This window comes from Nerophis lumbriciformis, linkage group LG24 (assembly GCF_033978685.3).
Source record: "Nerophis lumbriciformis linkage group LG24, RoL_Nlum_v2.1, whole genome shotgun sequence".
In the NCBI taxonomy this organism is placed as follows: domain Eukaryota; kingdom Metazoa; phylum Chordata; class Actinopteri; order Syngnathiformes; family Syngnathidae; genus Nerophis; species Nerophis lumbriciformis.
Window position 1 is genome coordinate 34,664,754 of NC_084571.2, and position 17,747 is coordinate 34,682,500.

General features: G+C 39.9%; 1 protein-coding gene across 3 annotated transcripts in view; it reads left to right on the plus strand.

Moving 5' to 3' along the window:
- elfn1a (extracellular leucine-rich repeat and fibronectin type III domain containing 1a) overlaps positions 1-17,747 on the plus strand; it is a 280,911-nt gene that overhangs the window by 100,200 nt on the left and 162,964 nt on the right. The window contains exon 2 of one of the 3 annotated variants that reach the window (XM_061982027.2): positions 15,211-15,305. The exons of 1 other annotated variant lie outside the window; for it this stretch is intronic. The gene's annotated coding sequence lies outside the window, so the exon portion shown is untranslated. Of the gene's footprint in view, positions 1-14,692; positions 15,306-17,747 lie in introns of those variants that run through there. One more of the 3 variants, XM_072916012.1, reaches the window with a different exon arrangement.

The following is a 17,747-nucleotide window of genomic DNA, read 5'->3' on the forward strand; positions in this document are numbered from 1 at the left end:
TAGAAAAGCGCTATACAGGTATAACCCATTTACCATATATATAAATATATATTTATATATATATACATAGATAGACACATGTTTTTTTCTCTAAATCGGCCCCCCCGAGTCAAAATAATATCCCAGGCCTGGTATACATGCTTGTATAAATGTTGAATGTTCATTGTTGTCATCAGAGAGAATTACAATAGATAGTGGTCTTGTTTTAAACATACTTTAGCCTTCTAATATCTCCCTCTAATGTAATTCCCGCTATGTTCCACTACAGCCTGATGGAGTTAAATAAATTGATTCAAATAAGAGCGAGGTCACTGCTGGGGTTCGGGGGAATATTCTATTCTTGTCTCACAGATCAATTCTGTCATTTTTTTTTTTTTTTTTTTTTAAAGCCCCGCTAATGTAACTCTCCTTGAGCTGAAGTTCAGACAAACTATTTATGAGTCATCCAAGACAGTTTCCTTTTCATTATCAGCGTGGGAGCTGCAGGTGATGCATCAATGTGACACAGCTGCTAAACACCGCTTCTCGGGCATTGCCGGCAACTTTTTCATCTTGATTGGAAGACGGGAAGGAGAGGGGGGGGGAGAGTGGGGATACAATCTGTGACTTTGTGGCGTCAAAGCGTGGCATCAGGGGAGAGGAGGCGGCGGCCCTCAAGAAAGGAGCGCTTGATATAATTTGCAGGGCTTTAAGCTTAATGTTGTCTCGTTGAGTGTGATATCGTTGCAGCTGACGGCTGATTAACACTAAATGACGCAGACTTTTTCAATATGCCCGCCTAAGTGGATACTAGGGAAATATATTTGCGGATTTCCGTCTCGGGGATTTCAATTCCGCGTACACCTAATGTGTCTTATCAGAGTCGCTGAAGGAAATCAGATGTGATTTTTTTTTTTTTTTTTGCGTGGGGAAGGGGGGAAAAAACGCTCGTCTGCCAGATATTAAACACCCACGACATCTTCGGATTTACAGTACACGCTCACCTTTGAACACAGGGGAGTAATTGTTTTACTCGTCGCCCATGTTGTTATTGTGGTGCTCCTAATCCCTGGTGTAATCCCGTCAACTTCACCACAGCTGCCGCCGTTTCCTGGGCGACACTGTCCAGGACAGCTCGGGACTAGCGACGGAGCGCACACTCAGGGGTAAAAAAAAATTAAAAATCGCAAAAATAGTCCACTTTGACGTTGTTTTGTTGGCATTTTTCTATTAGAATGCTGCCCCCTGTTGTTCTGGAGTGTGAAATAACAATGTTATTGCTAATGTTTCTTCACACTCTTTCTTCCCATGATTGGAAAAACAACTCATAATTAACTCATGTGTTCAACATATGGTGAATGTTTATATTCCACTTGAAGAAAGCGAACCACCAGGTTTAAGTAAATAATGGTTGAGCCCATAATAAATTAAGGAGCCTTAGTTGGACTGAAATTAGCTCTCTTGTGAGAAGAAGCAATAAATTAAGACTTCGGAATGCAAAAGTGATAGCTCTATCCTGGAGGAGAGACTCCATGCTTACCTTAAACGTCAACCTACAAGTTATGGTATACATCTGTTGTCTTGCCAGTCACTTACACACAGACACCTACCTCCTTGCCTGGTCAAAAAATAAAACAATAAAAAATTTAAAAAAATAAAAATAATGGTTGAGACCATAATAAATCAAGGAGCCTTAGTTGGACATTCACATGTGGACTGGAATTAGCTCTCTTATGAGAAAAAGCAATAAAACCAGGCTTCGGAATGCAAAAGTGATAGCGCTATCCTGGAGGAGAGACTCCATGCTTATCTTAAACGTCAACCTACAAGTTGTGGTATACATCTGTTGTCTTGCCAGTCACTTACACACAGACACCTCCTTGCATGGTCACAAAAAAAAAAATAATAATAATAATGGTTGAGACCATAATAAATCAAGGAGCCTTAGTTGGACATTCGCATGTGGACTGGAATTAGCTCTCTTATGAGAAAAAGCAATAAAACCAGGCTTTGGAATGCAAAAGTGATAGCGCTATCCTGGAGGAGAGACTCCATGTTTATCTTAAACGTCAACCTACAAGTTATGGTATACATATGTTGTCTTGCCAGTCACTTACACACAGACACCTCCTTGCATGGTAAAAAAAAATAACAAATTAAATTTAAAAAAAAAAATGGTTAAGCCCATAATAAATCTAGGAGCCTTAGTTGGACATTCGCATGTGGACTGGAATTAGCTCTCTTATGAGAGAAAGCAATAAAACCAGGCTTCGGAATGCAAAAGTGATAGCGCTATCCTGGAGGAGAGACTCCATGCTTATCTTAAACATCAACCTACAAGTTGTGGTATACATCTGTTGTCTTGCCAGTCACTTACACACAGACACCTACCTCCTTGCATGGTCAAAAAATAAAACAATAAAAAAAAAAAAAAATTAAAAACAATGGTTGAGACCATAATAAATCAAGGAACCTTAGTTGGACATTCGCATGTGGACTGGAATTAGCTCTCTTATGAGAAAAAGCAATAAAACCAGGCTTCGGAATGCAAAAGTGATAGCGCTATCCTGGAGGAGAGACTCCATGCTTATCTTAAACGTCAACCTACAAGTTATGGTATACATCTGTTGTCTTGCCAGTCACTCACACACAGACACCTCCTTGCATGGTCAAAAAAAATAAAATTACAATTTAATTAAAAAAAATAATGGTTTAGCCCATAATAAATCAAGGAGCCTTAGTTGGACATTCGCATGTGGACTGGAATTAGCTCTCTTATGAGAAAAAGCAATAAAACCAGGCTTCGGAATGCAAAAGTGATAGTGCTATCCTGGAGGAGAGACTCCATGCTTATCTTAAACGTCAACCTACAAGTTATGTTATACATCTGTTGTCTTGCCAGTCACTTACACACAGACACCTCCTTGCATGGTCAAAAAATAATAATAAAAAAAAATAATGGTTGAGACCATAATAAATCAAGGAGCCTTAGTTGGACATTCGCATGTGGACTGGAATTAGCTCTCTTATGAGAAAAAGCAATAAAACCAGGCTTCGGAATGCAAAAGTGATAGCGCTATCCTGGAGGAGAGACTCCATGCTCATCTTAAACGTCAACCTACACGTTATGGTATACATCTGTTGTCTTGCCAGTCACTTACACACAGACACCTCCTTGCATGGTCAAAAAAATACATAAAAATACAAAATACAAAAAAATAATAGTTGAGCCCCTAATAAATCAAAGAGCCTTAGTTGAACATTCGCATGTGGACTGGAATTAGCTCTCTTATGAGAAAAAGCAATAAAACCAGGCTTCGGAATGCAAAAGTGATAGCTTTATCCTGGAGGAGAGACTCACTGCTTATCTTAAACGTCAATCTACAAGTTGGGGTATACATCTGTTGTCTTGCCAGTCACTTACACACAGACGCCTCCTTGCATGGTAAAAAAAAAATGTTTTTTTAAGTTTAAAAAAAAAAATGGTTAAGCCCATAATAAATCAAGGAGCCTTAGTTGGACAATCACATGTGGACTGGAATTAGCTCTCTTATGAGAAAAAGCAATAAAACCAGGCTTTGGAATGCAAAAGTGATAGCGCTATCCTGGAGGAGAGACTCCATGCTTATCTTAAACGTCAACCTACAAGTTATGGTATACATCTGTTGTCTTGCCAGTCACTTACACACAGACACCTCCTTGCATGGTCAAAAAAAAAAAATAAATAAAATAAAATGGTTGAGCCCCTAATAAATCAAGGAGCCTTAGTTGAACATTTGCATGTGGACTGGAATTAGCTCTCTTATGAGAAAAAGCAATAAAACCAGGCTTTGGAATGCAAAAGTGATAGCGCTATCCTGGAGGAGAGACTCCATGCTTATCTTAAACGTCAACCTACAAGTTGTGGTATACATCTGTTGTCTTGCCAGTCACTTACACACAGACACCTCCTTGCATGGTCAAAAAATAATAATAAAAAAAAATAATGGTTGAGAAAATAATAAATCAAGGAGCCTTAGTTGGACATTCGCATGTGGACTGGAATTAGCTCTCTTATGAGAAAAAGCAATAAAACCATGTTTCGGAATGCAAAAGTGATAGCTCTATCCTGGAGGAGAGACTCCATGCTTATCTTAAACGTCAACCTACAAGTTATGGTATACATCTGTTGTCTTGCCAGTCACTCACACACAGACACCTCCTTGCATGGTCAAAAAAAATAAAAATACAATTTAATTAAAAAAAATAATGGTTTAGCCCATAATAAATCAAGGAGCCTTAGTTGGACATTCGCATGTGGACTGGAATTAGCTCTCTTATTAGAAAAAGCAATAAAACCAGGCTTCGGAATGCAAATGTGATAGCGCTATCCTGGAGGAGAGACTCCATGTTTATCTTAAACGTCAACCTACACGTTATGGTATACATCTGTTGTCTTGCCAGTCACTTACACACAGACACCTCCTTGCATGGTCAAAAATAAATAAATAATGATAATAAAGAATGAGCCCATAATAAATCAAGGAGCCTTAGTTGGACATTCACATCTGGACTGGAATTAGCTCTCTTATGAGAGAAAGCAATAAAACCAGGTTTCGGAATGCAAAAGTGATAGCTCTATCCTGGAGGAGAGACTCCATGCTTATCTTAAACGTCAACCTACAAGTTGTGGTATACATCTGTTGTCTTGCCAGTCACTTACACACAGACACCTGCTTGCATGGTCAAAAAAAAATAAAAAAAAATAAAAATAATAATAATAATAATGGTTGAGCCCATAATAAATCAATGAGCCTTAGTTGGACAATCACATGTGGACTGGAATTAGCTCTCTTATGAGAAGAAGCAATAAAACCAAGCTTCGGAACGCAAAAGTGATAGCTCTATCCTGGAGGAGAGACTCCATGCTTATCTTAAACGTCAACCTACAAGTTGTGGTATACATCTGTTGTCTTGCCAGTCACTTACACACCGACACCTGCTTGCATGGTCAAAAAAAAAATAAAAAAAATAATAATAATAAAAATAATAATGGTTGAGCCCATAATAAATCAAGGAGCCTTAGTTGGGAATTCGCATGTGGACTGGAATTAGCTCTCTTATGAGAAAAAGCAATAAAACCAGGCTTTGGAATGCAAAAGTGATAGCGCTATCCTGGAGGAGAGACTCCGTGCTTATCTTAAACGTCAACCTACAAGTTGTGGTATACATCTGTTGTCTTGCCAGTCACTTACACACAGACACCTGCTTGCATGGTCAAAAAAACAAAACAAAAACAAAACAAAAAAATAATAATAATGGTTGAGCCCATAATAAATCAAGGAGCCTTAGTTGGACAATCACATGTGGACTGGAATTAGCTCTCTTATGAGAAGAAGCAATAAAACCAAGCTTCGGAACGCAAAAGTGATAGCTCTATCCTGGAGGAGAGACTCCATGCTTATGTTAAACGTCAACCTACAAGTTGTGGTATACATCTGTTGTCTTGCCAGTCACTCACACACAGACGCCTCCTTGCATGGTCAAAAAAAATAAAAATTAAATTAAATTAAAAAAAATAATGGTTGAGCCCATAATAAATCAAGGAGCCTTAGTTGGACATTCGCATGTGGACTGGAATTAGCTCTCTTATGAGAAAAAGCAATAAAACCAGGCTTCGAAATGCAAAAGTGATAGCGCTATCCTGGAGGAGAGACTCCATGCTTATCTTAAACATCAACCTACAAGTTGTGGTATACATCTGTTGTCTTGCCAGTCACTTACACACAGACACATGCTTGCATGGTCAAAAAAAAAATAAAAATAAAAATAATGGTTGAGCCCATAATAAATCAAGGAGCCTTAGTTGGACATTCGCATGTGGACTGGAATTAGCTCTCTTATGAGAGAAAGCAATAAAACCAGGCTTCGGAATGCAAAAGTGATAGCTCTATCCTGGAGGAGAGACTCCATGCTTATCTTAAACGTCAACCTACAAGTTGTGGTATACATCTGTTGTCTTGCCAGTCACTTACACACCGACACCTGCTTGCATGGTCAAAAAAAAATAATAATAATAATAATAATAATAATAATAATGGTTGAGCCCATAATAAATCAAGGAGCCTTAGTTGGACAATAACATGTGGACTGGAATTAGCTCTCTTATGAGAAGAAGCAATAAAACCAAGCTTCGGAATGCAAAAGTGATAGCTTTATCCTGGAGGAGAGACTCACTGCTTATCTTAAACGTCAATCTACAAGTTGGGGTATACATCTGTTGTCTTGCCAGTCACTTACACACAGACGCCTCCTTGCATGGTCAAAAATAAAAAATAAAAAAAATTAATGGTTGAGCCCATAATAAATCAAAGAGCCTTAGTTGGACATTCACATGTGGACTGGAATTAGCTCTCTTATGAGAAAAAGCAATAAAACCAGGCTTCGGAATGCAAAAGTGATAGCTCTATCCTGGAGGAGAGACTCCATGCTTATCATGGCTGACCTCCTGGTAGCCTGGATAACTTTTTAGTAGCCTACTTTTTTTGCAATCTACTTACTAGTAACCTATTTTCTGGTAGTGTGGCTAACTTCCTGATGTACTGGCTAACTTTTTGGTAGTGTAGTTAACTTCCCTGTAGCCCAGCTGACCTCTTGTTAGCCTAGCTAACCATCTGGTAGCCTGGACGACTCCCTGGTAGCCTACGTAACCACCTGGTAGCCTGGCTAACTTTTTAGTAGCCTACTTCTTTTGCAGTCTACTTAATAGTAGCCTATTTTCTGGTAGTGTGCCTAACTTCCCTGTAGCCCAGCTGATCTCTTGGTCGCCTAGCTAACCATCTGGTAGCCTGGCTGACTCTCTGGTAGCCTAAGTAACCTCCTGGTAGCCTGGTTAATTTTTTAGTAGCCTACTTTTTTTGCAGCCTACTTTCTAGTACCTTATTTTCTGGTAGTGTGGCTAACTTCCTGAAGTACTGACTGACTTCCTGGTAGTGTGGTTAACTTCCCTGTAGCCCATCTGACCTCTTGGTAGCCTAGTTAACCATCCGGTAGCCTGGCCGACTCCCTGGTAGCCTAGGTAACCTCCTGGTAGCTTGGCTAACTTTTTGGTCGCCTACTTTTTTGCAGCCTACTTACTAGTAGCCTATTTTCTGGTAGTGTGGTTAACTTCCTTGTAGCCCAGCTGACCTCTTGATAGCCTAGATACCCATCTGGTAACCTGACTGGCCCCCTGGTAGCCTAGGTAACCTCGTGGTAGCCTGGCTAACTTTTTAGTAGCCTACTTTTTTGTAGCCTTCTTACTAGTAGCCTATTTCCTGGTCGGGTGGCTAACTTCCTGATATACTGGCTACCTTCCTGGTAGTGTGGTTAACTTCCCTGTAGCCCGACTGACCCCCTGGTAGCCTAGGTAACCTCCTGGTAGCCTGGCTAACTTTTTAGTAGCCTACTTTTTTTGCAGTCTACTTACTAGTAGCCTTTTTTCTGGTAGTGTGGCTAACTTCCTGATATACTGGCTAACTTCCTGGTAGTGTGGTTAATTTCCCTGTAGCCCAGCTGACCTCTAGGTAGCCTAGCTAACCATCTGGTAGCCTGGCTGACTCCCTGGTAGCCTGGCTAACTTTTTGCAGCCTACTTACTAGTAGCCTATTTTCTGGCAGTGTGGCTAACTTCCTGATGTACTGACTAACTTCCTGGTAGTGTGGTTAAGTTCCCTGTAGCCCAGCTGATCTCTTGGTCGCCTAGCTAACCATCTGGTAGCCTGGCTGACTCTCTGGTAGCCTAAGTAACCTCCTGGTAGCCTGGTTAATTTTTTAGTAGCCTACTTTTTTTGCAGCCTACTTTCTAGTACCTTATTTTCTGGTAGTGTGGCTAACTTCCTGAAGTACTGACTAACTTCCTGGTAGTGTAGTTAACTTCCCTGTGGCCCAGCTGACCTCTTGGTAGCCTAGTTAAGCATCTGGTAGCCTGGCCGACTCCCTGGTAGCCTAGGTAACAGAGGTGGGACCAAGTCATTGTTTTGCAAGTCACAAGTAAGTCTCAAGTCTTTGCCCTCAAGTCCGAGTCAAGTCCCGAGTCAAGACAGGCAAGCCCCGAGTCAAGTCCAAAGTCAAGACTGGAAAGTCTCAAGTCAAGTCCTAAGTCCTGCATTTTGAGTTTCGAGTCCTTTCAAGTCCTTTTAACCACAGACTAATATATTAACACAGATTGTGTATGCTTTTCAAACGCTGTATTTATTTATTAAAACAAGTGCATTTTAAATTGCAGGAAAGAAAATTGTGCTGACATTGCACTTCATGATAGCACTATTAACCAGTCATTTTAAACATTAACTCATTCCTTTACAGAACAAACACATTGAAAAATAAAGTGCAAATGTACTTATTTGTACAAAAGTGTTAACATTGAAAAAACATGACATATACGTGAACATAACAAAAAAGTTGTAATATGTCAGGGCCCTATGCTGCATTGCATCTGCAAAAGACCAAATTAGCCAAGAGTCTGTCAGTCATTTGTGCACGATGGGGGCGTAGTATGATGCCACCATGGCTGAAAACTCGCTCCACTGGAGCACTGGAGGCAGGCACTGCCAAGACTCTCATGGCCACTCGGAACAGTGAAGGAAGAGTCTTCATGTTCAATGCCCAGAACAAAAGGGGGGAGAGAGTTGTTTTGGGTTGGTGCACTACTTGTAAGTGTATCTTGTGTTTTTTATGTTGATTTAATTAAAAAAAGAAAAAAAAAAATTATTTCTTGTGCGGCCCGATACCAATCGATCCACGGACCAGTACCGGGCCGCGGCCCGGTGGTTGGGGACCACTGAGGTAAACAACCAACAGTATGTCAGAAAGCTAGCTAAAACGGTACACATATTCATAATATAGTATACATTTTAACTGACCTTTATTTTACTATTTTTGTCTTTTTTTAGGTGGCTAAAATACGCGGTGCTGCTGACCGCCGTCTAACGTTACGTGTGATATATTGACTAACGTAACCCTGCTTAAAAAAAATCACTGAACAAAAAGTATGAATAAGGTAGTGAACTGCAACAGATTCCCGTGTTTGCAATAACGTTATAACGTTAGCAGTGAGTTTACAGCCTCACTGATTTAACTACACAGCAAATAAAAGTCACGTTACTTAGCCAATAAACGTTATCTTACATTCAAAACTTACCGTTCTTTGTGCAACTTCAAATGCCGGACGAAGTTGGAAGTTGTTGCCTCTCCATCAGTAATTTTCGAACCGCATGTGTTGCATACTGCAAACCGTTTTGTGTTGACCACCTCGTAATTTTTATACCCAAACAAAATTATTTTAGGTATCATTTTTTGTTCACTGGCGTGTGGTTTGGACATGTCTTCTTCGTTGGTTGTCCTGCAATTTGATTGGATGAATGCTGTGTGATGAAAACAAAGTAGATCTAATTTGATTGGCTGTTGTACTGAGACCACACCAGCTGACACACGCAACGCTGATAGACAAGTATACGATGAAAAATACGGAGCGCTCCCGAATAACTTTTTCATCTTTGGGTTTTGGGGAAAGTAGCAAGTCATGTCAAGTCATGTCAATTCAAAAGGCTCAAGTCCAAGTGAAGTCACAAGTCATTGATGTTAAAGTCTAAGTCGAGTTGCAAGTCTTTTTACATTTTGTCAAGTCGAGTCTAAAGTCATCAAATTCATGACTCGAGTCTGACTCGAGTCCAAGTCATGTGACTCGAGTCCACACCTCTGCTAGTAGCCTATTTTCTGGTAGTGTGGTTAACTTCCCTGTAGCCCAGCTGACCTCTTGATAGCCTAGATACCCATCTGGTAACCTGACTGGCCCCCTGGTAGCCTAGGTAACCTTGTGGTTGCCTGGCTAACTTTTTAGTAGCCTACTTTTTTGCAGCCTACTTACTAGGTAGCCTATTTCATGGTAGTGTGGTTAACTTCCCGATATACTGGCTAACTTCCTGGTAGTGTGGTTAACTTCCCTGTAGCCCGACTGACCCCCTGGTAGCCTAGGTAACCTCCTGGTAGCCTGGCTAACTTTTTAGTAGCCTACTTTTTTTGCAGTCTACTTACTAGTAGCCTATTTTCTGGTAGTGTAGCTAACTTCCTGATATACTGGCTAACTTCCTGGTAGTGTGGTTAATTTCCCTGTAGCCCAGCTGACCTCTAGGTAGCCTAGCTAACCATCTGGTAGCCTGGCTGACTCCCTGGTAGCCCGGCTAACTTTTTAGTAGCCTACTGTTTTTGCAGCCTACTTACTAGTAGCCTATTTTCTGGTAGTGTAGCTAACTTCCTGATGTACTGGCTAACTTCCTGGTAGTGTGGTTAACTTTTCTGTAGCCCGGCTGACCTCTTGGTAGCCTCGCTACCCATCTGGTAGCCTGGCTGAGTCCCTGGTAGCCTAGGTAACCTCCTGGTAGCCTGGCTAACTTTTTAGTGACCTACTTTTTTGTAGCCTTCTTACTAGTAGCCTATTTCCTGGTCGGGTGGCTAACTTCCTGATATACTGGCTAACTTCCTGGTAGTGTGGTTAACTTCCCTGTAAAGTTAAAGTTAAAAAGTTAAAGTACCAATGATTGTCACACACACACTAGGTGTGGCGAAATTATTCTCTGCATTTAACCCATCACCCTTGATCACCCCCTGGGAGGTGAGGGGAGCAGTGGGCAGCAGCGGTGGCCGCATTTTTGGTGATTTAACCCCCAATTCCAACCCTTGATACTGAGTGCCAAGCAGGGAGGTAATGGGTCCCATTTTTATAGTCTTTGGTATGACTCGGCCGGGGTTTGAACCCACAACCTACCGATCTCAGGGCGGACACTCTAACCACTAGGCAACTGAGTAGGTAGCCCGACTGACCCCCTGGTAGCCTAGGTAACCTCCTGGTAGCCTGGCTAACTTTTTAGTAGCCTACTTTTTTTGCAGTCTACTTACTAGTAGCGTATTTTCTGGTAGTGTAGCTAACTTCCTGATATACTGGCTAACTTCCTGGTAGTGTGGTTAATTTCCCTGTAGCCCAGCTGACCTCTAGGTAGCCTAGCTAACCATCTGGTAGCCTGGCTGACTCCCTGGTAGCCCGGCTAACTTTTTAGTAGCCTACTTTTTTTGCAGCCTACTTACTAGTAGCCTATTTTCTGGTAGTGTGGCTACCTTCCTGATGTACTGGCTAACTTCCTGGTAGTGTGCTTAACTTCCCTGTAGCCCGGCTGACCTCTTGGTAGCCTAGCTAACCATCTGGTAGCCTAGGTAACCTCCTGGTAACCTGGCTAATTTATGGGTAGCCTAGCTAACTTGTGGCTACCTTCCTAGTAGTCTAGCTAACTTTGTTGTAATATGGCTTACTTCCTGGTAACCTGCCTTACTTTCCGGTTCGCCAAGCTAACTTCCTGGTAACTTCTGTTGTGTTCCATTAACTAGCGCATTTTTTCTAAGAGTTGTTTTGGAGGTTTGTGCGTGTTTGGGGCTTTTCCAGCAATTTCTTCTTGCATTAGTTTATTTTCATCATCCTGGAGTGTTTACTGTGATTGCAGTGTATTTTTTTACTGGGTTCGGTCGATCATTTCTGCGCGTTTGCTCCTGTTTAGCCGGCGTATCTAATTCTTATCCAGGAGCCCTTGTTTTTTTTCCCCACCTTGAAAACAACTGGGGCCTCACAAATGGAGCACGGAATGGGATTTTTAGGGAGAATCAAGAGGGAACAATTGGGCGAGAAAACGACAAGAAGCACGCAAGACTGAACAAGCTTACTTAAAAGGGGGGAGAGAAAAAAACAAACAGCCGAATTAAACGGCTCCAATGTCACACGCGAGTAAACAGCAAGCCTAATCAGGGTTAAAATGAACATTGATAGAATTTGTCCAAGGAGAGGGGTTGTTTTTAGACAGATTTGAAGTATTACATAGAGTTTCTGACAGGTTTTCCAGAAGTGGCTTCATTTACAGTAACTGCATTGTTTAAAAGCAAATGATGTTCTAACAACAAAATGTCCCGAGAGTCTGTTTATGTGGACCAAATGTGACATAATACCGCTTCTTTTTATTTATTATTATTATTATTGTTTTTGTTTTTTTTTATTAAACAGTCCAACAAAACAATACACAATAATACTATAATAATACAATTCCAAACGAAACCTGGCCCAGCAACATTCAGAATAGCAACTGAGAGGACACACAAACATGACACAAAACAATCCAAAAGTAGTCAAATAAAAATGAATAATATCAACAACAGTATCAATGTTAATACGAATTCCAACATAGCAGTTATTAGAAATCTCTCATTTACATTATCATCACAGCTATTTATAAAAAATGTGATAAAAACATTAAAAAAAATAACAATAATGTCATAGTGGTTTACACTTGCCACAATTATCAAATAAGTCATATTTTAGGTTAATTTAACAGTTAAAACAAATTTAATAATATCTAAATAAATGCAGTTTTTTCCACTGATATCATCTCCATAGCCCCATAGTATGTATTATGTGTGTATACCAGTCAGTATTTATTATGTGTGTATACCAGTCAGTATGTATTATGTGTGTATACCAGTCAGTAGGTATTATGTGTGTATACCAGTCAGTATGTCTTATGTGTGTATACCAGTCAGTAGGTATTATGTGTGTATAGCAGTCAGTATTTATTATGTGTGTATACCAATCAGTAGGTATTATGTGTGTATACCAGTCAGTATGTATTATGTGTGTATACCAGTCAGTATGTATTATGTGTGTATACCAGTCAGTATGTATTATGTGTGTATAGCAGTCAGTATTTATTATGTGTGTATACCAATCAGTAGGTATTATGTGTGTATACCAGTCAGTATGTATTATGTGTGTATACCAGTCAGTATGTATTATGTGTGTATAGCATTCATAATTTATTATGTGTGTATACCAGTCACCAGTCAGTATGTAATATGTGTTTATACCAGCCAGTATTTATTATGTGTGTATACCAGTCAATAGGTATTATGTGTGTATACCAGTCAGTATTTATTATGTGTGTATACCAGTCAGTATGTATTATGTGTATATACCAGTCAGTATGCATTATGTGTGTATAGCAGTCAGTATTTATTATGTGTGTATACCAATCAGTAGGTATTATGTGTGTATACCAGTCAGTATATATTATGTGTGTATACCAGTCGGTATGTATTATGTGTGTATACCAGTCAGTATGTATTATATGTGTATACCAGTCAGTATGTATTATGTGTGTATACCAGTCAGTATGTATTATGTGTGTATACCAGTCAGTATGTATTATGTGTGTAAACCAGTCAGTATGTATTATGTGTGTATACCAGTCAGTAGGTATTATGCGTGTATACCAGTCAGTATATATTATGTGTGTATACCAGTCAGTATGTATTATGTGTGTATACCAGTCAGTATGCATTATGTGTGTATACCAGTCAGTATGTATTATGTGTGTAAACCAGTCAGTATGTATTATGTGTGTATACCAGTCAGTAGGTATTATGCGTGTATACCAGTCAGTATATATTATGTGTGTATACCAGTCAGTATGTATTATGTGTGTATACCAGTCAGTAGGTATTATGTGTGTATACCAGTCAGTATTTATTATGTGTGTATTCCAGTCAGTATGTATTATGTGTGTTTACCAGTCAGTATTTATTATGTGTGTATACCAGTCAGTATTTATTATGTGTGTATACCAGTCAGTATGTATTATGTGTGTATACCAGTCAGTATGTCTTTTGTGTGTATACCAGTCAGTATGTATTATGTGTGTATACTAGTCAGTATGTATTATGTGTGTATACCAGTCAGTATGTATTATGTGTGTATAGCAGTCAGTATTTATTATGTGTGTATACCAGTCAGTATGTATTATGTGTGTATACCAGTCAGTAGGTATTATGTGTGTATACCAGTCAGTAGGTATTATGTGTGTATACCAGTCAGTATTTATTATGTGTGTATACCAGTCAGTATTTATTATGTGTGTATACCAGTCAGTATGTATTATGTGTGTATACCAGTCAGTATGCATTATGTGTGTATACCAGTCAGTATGTATTATGTGTGTAAACCAGTCAGTATGTCTTATGTGTGTATACCAGTCAGTATGTATTATGTGTGTATACCAGTCAGTAGGTATTATGTGTGTATACCAGTCAGTAGGTATTATGTGTGTATACCAGTCAGTATTTATTATGTGTGTATACCAGTCAGTATGTATTATGTGTGTATACCAGTCAGTATGTATTATGTGTGTATACCAGTCAGTAGGTATTATGTGTGTATACCAGTCAGTATGTATTATGTGTGTATACCAGTCAGTATGTATTATGTGTGTATACCAGTCAGTATTTATTTGTGTGTATACCAGTCAGTATGTATTATGTGTGTATACCAGTCAGTATGTATTATGTGTGTATACCAGTCAGTATGTATTATGTGTGTATAGCAGTCAGTATTTATTATGTGTGTATACCAGTCAGTATGTATTATGTGTGTATACCAGTCAGTAGGTATTATGTGTGTATACCAGTCAGTATGTATTATGTATGTTTACCAGTCAGTATGTCTTATGTGTGTATACCAGTCAGTATGTATTATGTGTGTATACCAGTCAGTAGGTCTTATGTGTGTATACCAGTCAGTATGTCTTATGTGTGTATACCAGTCAGTATTTATTATGTGTGTATACCAGTCAGTATGTATTATGTGTGTATACCAGTCGGTATGTATTATGTGTGTATACCAGTCAGTAGGTATTATGTGTGTATACCAGTCAGTAGGTATTATGTGTGTATACCAGTCAGTATGTCTTATGTGTGTATACCAGTCAGTATGTATTATGTGTGTATACCAGTCAGTATGTATTATGTGTGTATACCAGTCAGAGTAGCATTAGCTCAGCTGTGTTTGTTCACGCAGACTCACAGTTAATGGGTATTTACGGCAGCTCTGTTGAATATTTCATTTCTTTATTTTCACAATAAAGAGATGGAATGTGCTTTGATGGCTGTGGTCTTGCAAGTTTGTTATTTTAATCATTGATTTGTTGTTCATTTGTCCCTTGAAGTAGTAGTGTGTACGTTGTTTGCTGTGTGATGTTGCCTCTTTCTGTTTGATATCATATTCCTGCATTGAACTTGCTGTGCTTCTGACGCCGTCTTGTTGACTTACAACCACATAAAAATTAAGAATGCAATGGAATGGTACTTTATTGTCATTCCATTTAAAAAGTACAACATTTGTTTTCAGTACAACCCATCTGTCATGACGTGGACCTTTACGCAGTTTACTGCGTGGATTGTTTTCCCGGGATGCAATCGGACTTGACCGGACAAGGCTTGCAGGTAAAAACATGATTTAATTATTCAACGTCATTGTGGGAAAAACAAAAGGCGCTCATAAGACGGAGACACAAACTTGGCGCAGGGTACAAAAACTAACACTTAGACAGACTATGGGCATGAAACGAAAAACACTTACTTAACATCAGCATGAAACTATGAACAGGAATGAACCTCAATAGAGCAGAGCATAAATCTATGGCATGAAAACTAGCAATGTCGCCAGTTCGACTAACTGGCAACCACAGGCTTAAATAGTCTCTATGATTAAAACAGGTGCATGTGTCCAAATGAGTCAGGTGAAACCAATGAGTCGTCATGGTGACAAAACACAAAAGGAAGCGCAAACAGGAACTAAAAGAGTCCAAAAACCAACAGAACATAACCAAACAAAACATGACCACAGAACATGACAGTAACCCCCCCTTAAGGACAGATCCTAGATGTCCAAAAACAAAAAAAGTCAAGAGTCATGGGAGGGCGGAGGGGGGACTTGGCGGTGGGTCGCCAGACCAAGTATCCCCGCAACCAGCGAGGGAGAGTCAGGTGGCCGCTGCCTGGTCGCCCGCCTCGCCAAGTGCAGCAGGCGTTCAACACGTCGCCGCCACCTGACTCTCCCTCGCTGGTTGCGGGGACACTTGGTCTGGCGACCCACCGCCAAGTCCCCCCTCTGCCCTCCCATGACTCTGTGGAACGCTCTCCCTGACCACCTGAGGGTACCACAGACTGTGGATGCTTTTAAAAAAAGGCTTAAAAACCCTTCTTTTTAAAAAAGCCTTTTTTTAAGACACATGCATACTAGTTTTAGCTATTTGCTGTTCTAGTTTTTATTTTTTATTTTTTTTATTATATATTTTTTTGTCCTGTCCAGCTTCTCAGGCAAATCATATAGTTGATGTAGATGCCCATATCGGCTGTTCAGATTTACTTTACAAAAGAGAAGTGTAGGATACTTCTCTTGTTGCCTTATTTGTATATGTCTTTATTAAATGTATTTATATTATCATTTGGTGCAGCCGGGAGGGGATAGAAAGAGAAAAAAAAGAAGACAGAGGGGGAAATTGTGGGGACAAGAGGCGGATAAGACAGAGAGACAAAAACAACAACAGCAAACACAACAACAACAACAACAATAGAGCAACATCAGCAAATACGACATGTACAAATATGATGGTAAAAGTGATCGCAAATAAGCAGTTAGCGAAAATAAAAAATAATACAGAAATGACAATGCGCATTATTACACTACAAATGGAGCAATACAAATACCAATAGAAATTGCGCTATTGATAATGAACAATACCAATACTTTACCTTTATTATCAACAATACAGTTGTTCAAATGCAACAATACATATACGTAATGATAACTTGAGATACGAAAGAATGCAGAAAAATGGAGGTGGAGAAAGAGAAGCAACCTATATTAACCTTGTAGATTGTTATAGTAACAATAGGTTAAGCTTTGTCAGTGTGCCATGTGTTATACCCAGTTTACCCTGTTTACACTGTAGCACTTTGAGGTTGTTTACTCAATGCAAAGTGCTTTTTTACAAATAAAATCTATTATTATTATTATTTATTATCCCTACTCATTACTTTCACCAGTTAGTTACCATTATTTGGAACACTGGTCACTGGAACTTTAATTTCCCCAAGGGTAAACTCCAACTTGTCAAGACTGTAGACCCCATTAAGCAGTCATTAATAATTATGATTGACTGCAGACGCTCCTTTTCTCCATAATGAATTGTGTGCAGGGAGTTTGAGAGCAGGACGGCCACCAGCAGGTTTATTAAAAGCCAGAGGTGACGAGGTCACTTTTCTAATCACCTTTTTTATGAATTATGAGTGAATCATTTCGCCCCGGCAAAGATTGTTATGAATAGTGAGAATAACAAGCTCCTAATTGGATCGGCGTTGTTCCCATTAGCGCCATTTGCGTACAGTTGCGTCGACTCAATCTTCCGCTTGTATAAATTGATTTTTTTTTTCCGTTCTTCACACACACGGTAAAAACCTCTCAGCCTGTCGGTCGCCCTCGTGACACGTTGCACACGTCCTGTGAAAGACTTTATCTCTTCCTATGTAAAATAATGCAAACTTCCTTTTTCATGTCTGCTTGCCTTTAATCCCCTTAATCCATTATTTGTCATGCTGGAGATAGGCTCCGTGTCTTTGAACGTGGGCGGGATCAAGTGATACTGGTGTGGAAGGGAAACAAGAAGAAATGGGGGGGTGGGGGGGGGGGGGGGGGGGGGTGGACGTGAGGGTGTAGCGGCTATCGCTATCAGACGATGTCAACACCGCCTCGGGGACATCACACCCTGAGGTTTACTCCATTCCCTCAGTGCCATCTCTGAGCTGATGTGTCAGACACACACACACACACACACACACACACACACACACACACACACACACACACACACACACACACACACA